The following is a 12,829-nucleotide window of genomic DNA, read 5'->3' as shown; positions in this document are numbered from 1 at the left end:
TCCATCCTGTAGAAGGGATGGATTTTTGAGGTCCCTTACAACCCAAAGCATTCTGTGATTTTTCTGTGTTGGAGGGTGAACTCTGTGGTACCTTATGGTGAAGAGTTTGTGACATAGGGATACACCCCTTTGGCAAATCCAAGCCATTTATTGTCATCTGTCAGACAATAAAGGACTAATTCCTAGAGTAAAAGTGGCACTTTTACTGTAGGAGAAGCTTCCTTTCCCTTTCCTGACAATGCATGCCGTTAAAAAAAGAAGATTCTATTTATAAGCCTAGTCCAGGGGAATCAGTGTCTCTTTTGATCAGCCAAGTAACAGCTCACAGGGGCACCAGTCAGTATGCTGTGCCAAAGGCAGGCTTTCCTTCAGCAGGAATGGAGGAGCAGGGACAGGATTCAGTGAAGGATCTATTTTTATGGATTTATTGGTTGTCTGCTGGAATCATTTGGACAGGTTGGGCAGTAAAGGGAAGGCAGCCGGCAGTGTGTGTCGTGTGTGGGGAGCTGGGGAGCAGATGGAAAATCTGCAACTAATAGGCATCTTCATCTTTCTCACTCTGTTTTCTTTCCAGTGGTGCCCAGACAGGGGACAAATCTTCCCATAAACAGTAATCCTTTAGAAAGTGCTCAAGTATGGCTATTACTTAACTTCCTGATTAGTAGGAATCACCACCTGCTACTTCTGCTCCACATTGTCCAGCATAATGGAAGTGTTCATTTCCCTGGCTGTGAAAAAGTAGTGGGAGGGGAGTCCCTCTTCCCTGTTTAGGAAAAAAGAGCAACAGTCCCTCCTTTTCTCCTGTAACTAATCCGAGACCATTTATCCAAGAAAATAAAATTTTATTTCTGATGACAAATAGCTGGATAAGGCAGATTATGTTCACTAAAAAAAACCAAACAAACCAAAACCAAAACAACAAAAAAACCCAAATCACAAAAGCAATCATTCTGATTTCTTTGAACTAATTAAGAGTTCCTACTGCAGGGCTTTTTTATTGCCTGACTATGGCTCTGAGATCCCACAAAGCACCAAGCAAGACAATATAGTCAATATTTTTGACAATTCAAACATGCAAAGACTTTGCAAATACTTCTGCTTTCTTCGAACCTTACAAGCTGAAGCTGCCAAGAGAGTTGCACATGTTGCCTTGAAACACAGCTGTTGAAACAGTCTCTTTTGATCAGAATTCTTCCATGTTTATAGCTAGAGCAAGAGAAAGTATTATAGTATTTTCTTAGCACAGACTGAAAATCATAAAAAGAATGCAAAACCTGAAAAGTGCATTTGTCATGAGCGGGCATAACTTTTGAAATGTCAGTTAAAAGGAGACAACCCATGAATAGACTATGAGGATTTTCAGACTTTCTATTTCCCTAAAGTCCTCTTTTGTTTTACACTGGGAGTGGTGGTGTCCCTTCCTAGAGAAGCACCGGCAGGCAGTAGATTAGTCCTTATTTAGATGGTAAGTTCCAGCCTATTTGAATTGTATTAAGCATTCTCCTTACTTCTGTGGGATTTGTCATAAATCTTGAGTAAATATACTTAGCACAATCTCAAAGACTGAAGTTTTGATTTCTCAGAGGGCTCAAATCTTTCAGCCTTAAAACTTCTCTTGTTTAAGAGAGATAAAGCAAAAGAATCTACTTGTCAAAACAAACATGGGCTAAAAAACCCTCAGTACAAGCCTAGACTTTATCTCAATGGGAAGTGGCACTCATTCCATAGCATTCTTTGCCCAGGAGTGAAATCTATTATAGGAATTAGTAGTGCCCCTTAAAATGGTAGCATCACTAAGAAGCAAATGAATCCTACTCTTTCCCTCTCTTTTCCTATCCATTCTCCTTCTTCTAAACAGCATTCAAAGATTTGTTCAAAGGTCTTCATCCTATCTTTGTTGCCATGGTCTCTCACAGAGTTGAAACAACATTTTCAAAACTAATGCCTGCTCTAAATGCATTGTTGTTGGGATGCTGAGTCAGTTCTCCGCTGAAAGAAAGAGAATCTTTGAAAATCAGTTTTAACATTCAACTAACCTGAATGGGAAAAAGCAAGACATCTATATGCTACTAGACAGAAGTAAAACTTTTCAGGGGTAAGATACCTTGTATTTTGGAAAGAAACCCAAACTGTGTCTAGGTGGAGTGGGGTTTTTTTTGTTGTTTTATTCTGTCAGCTATGCTGATTTTACTCCTTTTTATTCATACCAGACCTGAGAAAGACAATTGCTCCTCAGAAGGGGAAAAAACCCAGAAGAATCCTGATGATAACACACACCTCCCCCCCAACTAAACCCTTGCTGTGGGGGTGACAGAGGATGCTTGGTATGCAGTTGTGACAGGCAGGGCACATTTTGGCAAGGCTGAAATGAGTAGGGGGAAATGATGAAGAAGCACCATTATTTCTAAGGGAACTAACAAGATAGTTTGCTTGTATTCAGCTTCTCTGTTTGACTCTCTTGTTTAACTACTTGCACATTCTTTGAAATAAGGTCCATCTTTAGCACACATATTTGTACAGCCCAAGGGGAAACAAGCTTGCTTTTCTAATTCAAACTTTTAAGCTTTATTATATAAACGAGACCATCTATTTGCTATGTAAATTAAAGCACTGCACACTCTGTACACACATTTCAAGGAAAGAAAATCTTTGTCAGAGACTTGCTTACATCAACTTTAAATTGTTTTTATATGCCTGGCTTCAATTTTTTTGAGATCCTTTGAACATCTGTCCTTAGCCCGTGGTCTGGCATGGCATTCTGTATATTTGTTCATTGTTCCCAGGGGAGGAATTTACATGAAAATTCTGTTGGTCTAATTATATGCCTCAGCTAGAAAAACAATTCATCTGTCCGCAGCAAATTTCACCTTTATGAAACAGATGATGGTTTTGCCAGAAACTTTCTGGACATTGTAACAACTGAAGGTTTTACAGCCCACATTTGTAATATGGGTCATAAACTGAATTGAAGTGGGAAAAAAAAAAAAAACCTTAGATCATTACAGTGCTTCTGAAAACAACCCTTCATCTTCAGGAAAAAAATCCCAGTTTAATGGGGGAAGATGTTTGCAGCAGCTTATTAGGGGTAAAATGTAGCTTCCCCTGCTACTTGTATCTCCTGGAGTCAGGAAATTCAGGTTGTGAATGAGATAATGCTCAATAAAGATCTAAAAATAGCATGTTGTGGGTCTCAGTCTTGGAAATACATGTGGGACTGAACACTGGAAGTATTTCAGGGTGACAGGTTGCAGAAAGAAGAATAAATGGGGTGCGAGTGCTTCCTATAACTTAAAAATCATGAGTGGGAAAGTGCATTCACAAAATGGGAATGGTAAAGATCTTCCCAATTTTTCATCCTATAGGATGAACATGGATACACCAAAGCAGAGCTGGTGATCCTGGGGTTTGCAGTTTCCAAAGGTGTCCACATATTGGAAGGTTTAAAGGTATTTCTAAAGAGATGAACACAGACTGTGCATTGTGTGTACACTTCTCCCACTCTTTTCCCCCACTTTTCTCTGTTACCAAGTCACTTTTTCCCCCCGCATGATTTTAATTCACATAACTCTCCCCTTTTCACTTCTAAAATCTTTCTTTTCTGGCCTTTCAAATTTATTCTTTTTCTTTCAGTGCTCCTTGCTCATAATTTTATAATTCTCACTAAACTTTACTTTTCCATGTCCTCCTAAATTCCACACTCCCAAAACTTTCATATTCCCCTTTTCTAGTCTGCTATTGCTTTACAGTCTATTTAAACACTGTTTATATACTGTTGCTGGGGATTCCATTGTCTTTTTAAGGCTTCCTCTATATATTTTAATTTTCCAATCAGCCATATCAACCCATCAGTCCTATTGCTTAATTTACCAAGCACTCTTCTTTGTAGTCAATATCATAAACCTGAAATCCATTTCTCCAATTAATTTCCATTTTGGATACCAGTGCTATACATCTGCATTAATTTTTTCACTTTCTGTGGCTTGCATCCTTCCAGGTTCATCTACCTACTGCCCAATAAGCCCCTCTTCTAATGAGTACCTTCTCTGAGCTCTTTAGCATGTATTTCATTATCTTTTTTTCCCACATGGACTGCTCTTTTTTTCCCTCCCAATTTACCTAAAATATTCCCCCCTTTTAGTACCCATCACAGTGGCATCAGAGAGCCTAATGACAAGCACGAAAGAGAGAGCACTCTCTGCTTGCCAGCCTGGGCTTCTCCTGCCATGTTACTTCCTCACAGCTTGTGGACTTCCTATGGAAATTGTATTTTCCCTAGCGATCCATCGGTGGGATTCACAGAGCCATGGGCAGAGGAGGGCAGTGTCTCTTGCACTGCCCGCCCAATGTTCTTCAGCTGTGGGCTTCCACTCCTGATGGGCTGCCCCAGAAGAGGAAGAGTTATCCTCATCCCCATCCTTACAGCACAGCTGGCTCTGTCCTCTCCTCCTCCTCGGGGAGATTCACCGACTGCCGCGCACAACCTTTGGCACAAAGCGAGGCAGGATTTGGCCCCACATCAGAGACCTCACCAATGTGTCCTACGAGTTAGCATGAGTGTCTGTCTGGACTGGGGAAGGGCTAAGAGCTAGAATAGCAAGGGTATTTCAGGTCAGGCCTGAGGCGAATTAGCAGACAAGTTGTGAAGCTTACACAACATGTGGCCACATTATGTGTGGCTCCAGTCAGCGCTAATAGCCTGTCATTGAGCTCCACGTTTAAACAATTTGAGCAAACAGCAAACAGAGGATGGGAGGAGGGAAAAAGACCTTCGAGGAATAAGCAAGATCAGGCTACTTAGTACACTTGACAAGCAAATATTGCAGCGGTGAGGACAATGGCGTATCTATCGGGTAGTTAGAGACATGACCCAGTTCCTACCATGCAAAAGTAACATGATACAAAACCAAAAATATACAATTTGTCCAGTTTTAAAATTCACTTGGCCAGCAGTTTTTTAAGCTACATTGGAAACCAGTTATTGGTTTAGGTTGTATCTGATAATGTGCATTATAAAAGAGTAAAAAAAAAAACATATATAGTTTTGGTTTAGCAGCAAGGAAACCAAAAAAGGGGGAACAGAAGGAAAAAGAAAAAAACAGTTTTAGTAACAACAAAGAGTAAAGTTCAACCGCATCCATATAAATAACATTGATATTAGTGTTGGGAAGTAAATATAAAACATTTAATAACAGAATTTAGAAACCATACTGCACTGTTTAATATGAAAATAATAGCCTTTCGAGCCAGTACTGTTAGAGTACTTATTTCATCCAGTGCAGAATTGGCTAAGAAACCATCCACTTTACCATGGGAATGCTTAGCTCAGTATCTGGTAGACTGCCAGCCATTTAAAATGTTTTTGTGTTGGTTTAATGATTGTTCCCATGAGCACTGACGGTAAGGGTTGACATTAATTAAAATACTAAGTCATCAGAGCTTGCATTGTGGGGAGAGAAAGAATGGGCTGGATCCAATTGTCTTCAAGTTTTCCTCAGCCTTCCACATTTCTCTCTTAGCTCTATCATACACGCCAAATATCCTTTTAGCTGAAGTGTAACAATGTAAACAGGCTGTCTCCATAAATATAATCTTTTTGAGTTTTCCACATAGTTCCATTTAACTGATTAGAGGACAGTCATTAAAATCAGCTAATCATGTAATGTGGCTGTGTTCTGAATGCTAAACAAAATGCCTAAATGAAAGAGGATTTTAAAACAGTGTCTGCTTCTCAATTTGTTTCTACTGTATATTCAATGGCACACAATACAGTACGAATTCTGGACCTTATCCTCATTAACCTCAAAACTCATTATCTCATGTAAAAACAGGGCCTTTCCATACTGTATGTTGCAAAAACTATGAAAAAAACAAACTAGAGATGCATTTTCACACACACTCTGGAAACATGATGAAGTATTTCACTTACAACTGTGAAATTAAACCACAATGTTGTAAGACTCAATGATAAAATTATTTTTGCACCATCCAGACAGAATAGTTATGTTATTTATTTCTCTCATTTTATTAAAAATTACTCAAGATCCAGATCTTCAAAGGCACACAAACAGGAAGAAGTCACTTAACACCTCGAGTCTGCAAAAGGTCCCCTCAAAAATGAGTAAAGAGGCTGAGTTCTACTCCCATCTATTCTGCAAGTCTCTGTTTTCATCCTCCAGGCAGGAGCTTAATACTGCAGAGAGCAAAAACGCAAGACAAAGTTTATTCTACATGCAACATGATCAATACACTACGAATAAAGACCTCTGGCTTGACCAATGTGAAAAAGCAAGCTGATCCTTCACAAACACAATGGGGCATTTTCACAGTAAGCAATATATATCATAAAGGATACTGCTGGTCCTGACACAAAAGACAGAGCAATCTTTTCTATATATAAATCACTTTTGCTCCTCTGGATTAGAAGCCATGTGAATCTGCAACTTTGGGTCACCTCTATCTTGGCGAAGACCAAAATCTAAATGAGGCGTAACACCAGTTACCATCCCAGCTCATCCACAGTGCTCACACTGCCTCCCATCTCACCAGGGAGCTGCGTAAGAGAAATCCTCATCTCTGAATACGTGCAATCACCATTGTGCTCACTGTGCACACTGCTCCTTTACCTTGTTTATGCACAGACACAGACCTTCCCTGCTCTCCTGGCATCAAACAGGGAAGGAGTTTTACACCACCAGATTTCTCTGATGGCAAACCCTGGGATATGGGAATGCTCTTTGGCTTTTTGGTGTAAATGTTCTCTGAATAATCTTCCCATATAAATAAGCTATCTGGAGTTTGAGTCATTCAGGAACTAATCTATGCAATGCAGAAGAGCCAGAGCAGGCAACGGAGGTCCTTGTCCTTGTACATGAGGGCAGGAGACCTAAAGTCCTCCTGAGGCGTCAGTGGAGCCATCTATAGACACGAGGTTAAAGGGCTTTGGGTGGTTTAAAGTTAATCTTTTTTTTTTTTTTAAACTCTTGGGCCTAGTTTGGGGGATTTGTTATTTGTTTCTTTTTCTGGTGGAGTTGCTTTTTCAGGGCGGCGGTGTTCTTCTGTTTGTTTCCTTTTAAAGGACAGGCAGGCTCGCAGGGATGAGGCAGTGCCCAAAAAGCGCCACCAGCCCTTCGCCAAGGGCGCCACAAAGCCAGAGTGCCCGAGCGCAGGCTCCCAGCTCAGCCTGTCCGTGGCGGCGCACGGATAGAGCGGTGCCGCCGCTTCTCTGTGCCCCATCCGGGAGCCGCGGGGAGCCGGGGCACAGGGCGCGGCCGGAGGGCACGGGGAAGACGGGCGGTGCGGACACGGCTGCGGAGGCCGAGCTCGCCGTGCCGCCGGTGCCCGCCGTGCCCCGGGGAGCCGGGAGGACCCGCCGTGCCCGCCGGGCGGTCGGAAGCAGCAGCAGCGGCAGCCGCGGGTAATCCGCGGGCCGGGGCGCGGCGAGTGGGTGGTCCGGGCGGCCGGAGGCGCGGGCTGTCCCCCTGCCCCGGCGCCGGGCCCGGCCCGCTCCCGCTCCCGCAGCTGGGCCGGAGGCGGCCCGCAGACCGCTCTCGGCACATTTCTTCATTTCTCACTTGAGTGCCCTTCTTTAGTTCCCTTTCAACTGCCCACTTTATATCGGCTTCATTACACCACCGCTCCATTTGTGATGTAAATCGGGAAACTCAGGGAAGTTTTTCTTTTGGCCTTGTCTACGGAAGAATACCGAGAGGTATTCAAAACGTATTAACACAAATCAATGGCACCAATAAAAGCAAAATCTCCTTAGCAACATAATCTTGATTGCAAAAGGAGAACTGAGAGCATTTAGCAGAACAGTGGCCCACATGGAATACGCATTTGTCTAGAAGAATGCAGCACAAAGCCTAAAAGAGAGATGCTGAAAAAATCCAAAATTAACTCACACTGAACAGTTACTCTTTTTTTCAAAAGTACACAATTGGCTACATTAAATCTATCGTGCGCTTTTCTGCTCAGCAACATTGTATCTACCGCTTTGCAAGCCCACATTACAACACCCGGAATGCTTCACAGCGCCGGGCAGGAGCACCCCTCCCCACCCGCACGTTGGGACATGAGCATGTCTAACACACCTCTCATACATGCTAGGGACATTATACACATGCACTTTGTAAAGGGACTGCCAAGACTGCCATACTAGAGTAACCAACGAGCTCAAAACGTTTCATGCAAGGAAAAGCTGCCGGCTGATGAGAACCAAGGCCATCCTCGGCACGGCGGAGAGCACAGACTTCATTTTTGTTCATAAGGTTCAGGTTAACCAGCATTTCATATTGAATAGCCTGAAAAACACGTGAATTGCATGGATGGGAATGATTCCTTCCTGAATAGGTAGTGTCTGCCCCAACTAGATGGAAACCCTATCTTGAGAGGACACGTGAATAAAACATAAAAGCTTCAAAAAAAGACACAGCTTCAAAATCACCATTCAACCATAATGATAGCACATTTAATAAATCCTACTATCATTAGGGCTTGAAAAGCTTAAAGAACTCCAAATGTGGACCTAATGAAAAACCAGTTTGAAACACTTACAGCAGGCAATGCCTGTAATTTGGTAACTCCAGTCCTAGAGCTACCTAAATTACCAAAATCATTTTCTCTCCCTTCTCACCCACCCCCCCCCCATTTAGAATAAAAGTATCAGCTGGAAGTAAGATGAGACCATTGCACAATACAGCAGTTTCTCAAGTTCTTCCTTTTCTTCCTCTCCCTACCACACCCTCCCCCCAACACAGATGAAAAACTGTAAGACTTAGAAGGTATGTTAAACAATTATTTTATTAATTTATAATACATACAACTTAAGAAATGCTTTAAAAAAAGTTATATTGGAGTCCTTTCCAATTCTGGGTCAGGTCAGGAAAAACCAATGTTGATGTATTAAATATTATTCTATAAGTCAACAATAGATTAGCCTCAGTAATTTAGCAGACACGGTTAAATATTCTTAAATATGCATATATACAATTGTGCAGCCTTAAAGAAGTCCTTTAATTCCTATCTTCTCCTCCCAAAGCTGTGCACCCTGTAAACACAGTGCTGGCTTCTAAGCTTTGTGTCTCTCATCTGGACTTAGGATACTTGAAGAGGAATGTTACAATAGTGGAAATCACAGCAAATCTATCTGAACTCTGTGAGAGGAGAGATGCTCAACTGGCAAAATTAACATCAAGTCTCTCTAGAAGTAGCAGCTCCTTTAATTTCCAGTTTTAGGTTAAATTATTGCTTACACATTTTCTGCTTGAAATGGATTTTTAACATACTACAAAATATTGGGGTTTAAGTTTCCCTCTTGATGGTAACATCTTTTCAGTGACTTATTCACCATAACTGCTTCATACATTTAACAGGTCTTTCCTAAGCACATGCAGTCCAATGCCAGTCTCTGCAAATTCTTTTCAATTCTCTGCAACATGAGTTACACATGGTCTAGTTTAGCACACAACATTTAGGCACTGTTTTGTAGTTTACTATTCTCTTTCAAATTTATGTTTGCAATGAGTTCATATTCTGATTGCCAGACTCCATCCTTTATGAAAAAAAGAGTCTGGGTTAGACTTTTCAAATCAGGAACTACTTTCACATTCCCTGCTATCTCACTGAACCAAACTGTTCACTGACAATATTAACCAGTAGGAACACTGCATATCCTAACAAGTTAGAAAGCCTATTGCTAGCATAAAAGGATCAGAGATACACACTTGGAGTGGATGAGTTATATATTTATATCAGCACAATGAAACCAGTTTAAACATACAGCCACTAAAAACATCAGTTACATTGTATCAGAATATGACTTCTTGAAACATTTCTAAACATGACTTAAAAAATGTATTCATAAGCCTAAAATACTGTAATAAAAAGTCTTCAGCTGACTACTAAGTCTAGTTTTCAACATGAAGCAAAGTAACTTTCATTTATTAAACTATAAATGAGGAGCAAACAACAAGAAAAAAGCATGTTTCAGTAAACATTATAAAAATCTATTTGTTCTCTCAAAGTGAGCATTTGTCAATGGTTCCCTTCTCCATAAAAACTACAATTAACTACAAAAGTCTTACTTACCTGAACATAAATTGTTCTAACTGGATCCTACTTGTGGGCCTTAGATATACTGTCACAGACAGGAGCTGTCTGGACAGGTCAAGAATTTTCTTTGGAAACAATTAGTCATGCATTACAGGCTCCAGCTTAGGAAAAGACTGTTCTGCACTCAGCGCAGCTCTCATCAGCAATTCCATTTTGGTCTGGCTATTTTAAATGAAGAGATGCTGAGTTTAGAGGGAAGCTTACCTTCTGCATTATTATTCTACATGATAGCAGAATTGTCTATCAACTAGAGCATAACCAAAACAAATCAATCACACACCAAAACAAAAAAGAGAACAGAAGTTAATACACAGTCTACATAACTACTGAAATGGACTGCTAGCTTTTGCTTAACTTGCACCATTCAATATAATTTCATTCAGTACAAAACTATTTTCTGCCATACTCACAGAACTCTAAACCTAATCTTCAAGTCCAATCTTTTCAGGGCTGCTTCTCCTAATTCCTATGTTTCATCTCTAAGTTGCTCCTACCGGTCTGTTGTATTTTGAAGAGCCAAGCATTTATGAACCCCTTTTCAAGAATATAAATCTTAATGAAATATTAATGAGCTAAACAAACCAGAAGACTTCTTTTAAAGGACAACTTCCATTAAACCAGTAAAATGTGGTTTCATAAAAATGTATATTACCCAGGTGTTATGTGGTAGGGACACATATATACATCAGCACAAGTGTCAACATATGACCTTTCATGCAAGGAATCAGGGGGTTTTAATCTTTCAAACACGGTTTCTAATTCAGCCTACACTGACTGACATATCAGAAAGATGAAAGTTCAAAAAGTAATGAACTGCAAAGTACTGTTACCAACAGAACAGTCCAAATGGATATCTAATTAAGAATAAATGTATGGTTTAAGCAGTGACTTTTTTTCAATTCTAGAGTACTTTGCCCCTTGAAATTATTCTACTTTCTTAATAAGAATAAGACTGTTTTCTTAGTACACCAGTATCCCCTGATTCACCCAGTCTACAGAGAAAACTTTACAAAGAATAAACACAGGAGTTAAGAAGGTAGCACCATTAGAAAGAATCACTCCATCCAGAAAAAAACCCCTTCATTTATCCCTATCCAACTTTGACATTTAGCAGCCTAGTAATACAGGGTAAAAGAAGCTCTCATAACTTTATATTGATAACATTCATAATGGTCATGCATATTACAATCAAGTTTCTAGGGTGACATTTGCAAGTAAGCCTTCATGCAGATAGGCATTCAGCTCATTAATTCCAAGTTTGTATTTCCTATTAGTCCCTGAGAAGTTAATATTTCTACCTACAATATGGCTATTAAAGGCATTATAATGATCATACACTTAGCTGTTTGTCATGGAAATGCAACATGGCTATAGGGAGAAGCACAGAAATTACAGCAAATTAGCAGTGATGAATATAGATTTCTGAAGTGCTTTCTTTTCATAAGCAAGGTTGCTGAAGAGCAACATAAATGATTTTAGTCACAGGTACAAAAGTAGCCAGCGCCACTTATCCTTAATAAGTCACTACTGTGAATCCAAGACATTTGAGGCTCTGAGATCTCTCTAATTGAGTGTTTCTTTTACACAAAATCATCTGGATTTTTACCTAATGTAGGGTCATCATGATCCTTATTTTAATTACTCAACAGCAGTGCTGGGAGAACTTAAAAGAACCATTTTCTTTGCTTAACAAGTCTTTCACCTCTTCAATTAAAGTGATCTCTTTAAACTGTTCAGAATTCAAATGGGGGTTTTGGTGGACAATTTGCATTATTGCCAGCTGCTCAAAACCCATAAACTAGGGCTACAAAACAAGGGGACCAATTTAAAATTAAGACTTTAGGGTAGGGGGTGGAGGGAAGGGAAAAAAGACAAGTTCTTTTTCCTTGGCTCCTGGCTTCTAAGCAGGTACAGATTGCATTTTAAAGCTCTTCCCACAGTCTTTGGGGCTAAATAATGACTTTCAGGAAAAAAAAATTAAAACTGACTTTTAAGTAAGCCTGTGTCTGAGAGACAGTGTATTACATTTAAACACCATGATTTTGAGAATTACAAAAACATATAATTTAACAAATTGAATCAGAGATTATAATTTACATCTAAGTACTGTAAAAAGTTTTTACAAACTATTTTTCTTGGGTTTAAGTATCATGGGAAAAATTCTGGATTTGCATAAATAGTTTATTAAAATTACTCTTACTGACCTATTACAAAAAATGTACTGACTTCCTGTATCTCCATAAACATTTTAATTTCTGGTCAAGTTTGTCAATCCCAATATAAACTTCGAGTCACAACTATTTAACAGCAGATGAGCTCTTCAGAATTCTTCGTGTAGGGTCAGAGAGAAAGTCCTTCTCCCTCAGAACTTATTTCCACCTATGACTAAAAAATTTAAAAGAATTTGTTTCTATTATATGACAGTAAGTAAGAAATCTTGATTCACCAGTTAAAGGCAACTATATCTAAAACTAATAATTAACTCTAACAGGGATTCATTGATGCCTTCACTATTAGTTCAGCAGGGTAAAGATGAAACAGGCATAATTTGCTAAATTATTATTATCAACTTGATACCTAACTTAACTGTTCAAGGAAATTTGAAATAGGTAAGTTTATTTGTAGGAACTGCTGAGTTGCAAGAAGCTAAACAAGTTAGTATAATGTAATAGTTATTTTAGCAAAGAGTAGGCTGTGTCCTGGAAGTCCTACTACAGCT

This window comes from Zonotrichia albicollis, chromosome 5 (genome assembly GCF_047830755.1).
Source record: "Zonotrichia albicollis isolate bZonAlb1 chromosome 5, bZonAlb1.hap1, whole genome shotgun sequence".
Classification (NCBI taxonomy): domain Eukaryota; kingdom Metazoa; phylum Chordata; class Aves; order Passeriformes; family Passerellidae; genus Zonotrichia; species Zonotrichia albicollis.
This window is presented reverse-complemented; position numbering follows the sequence as displayed.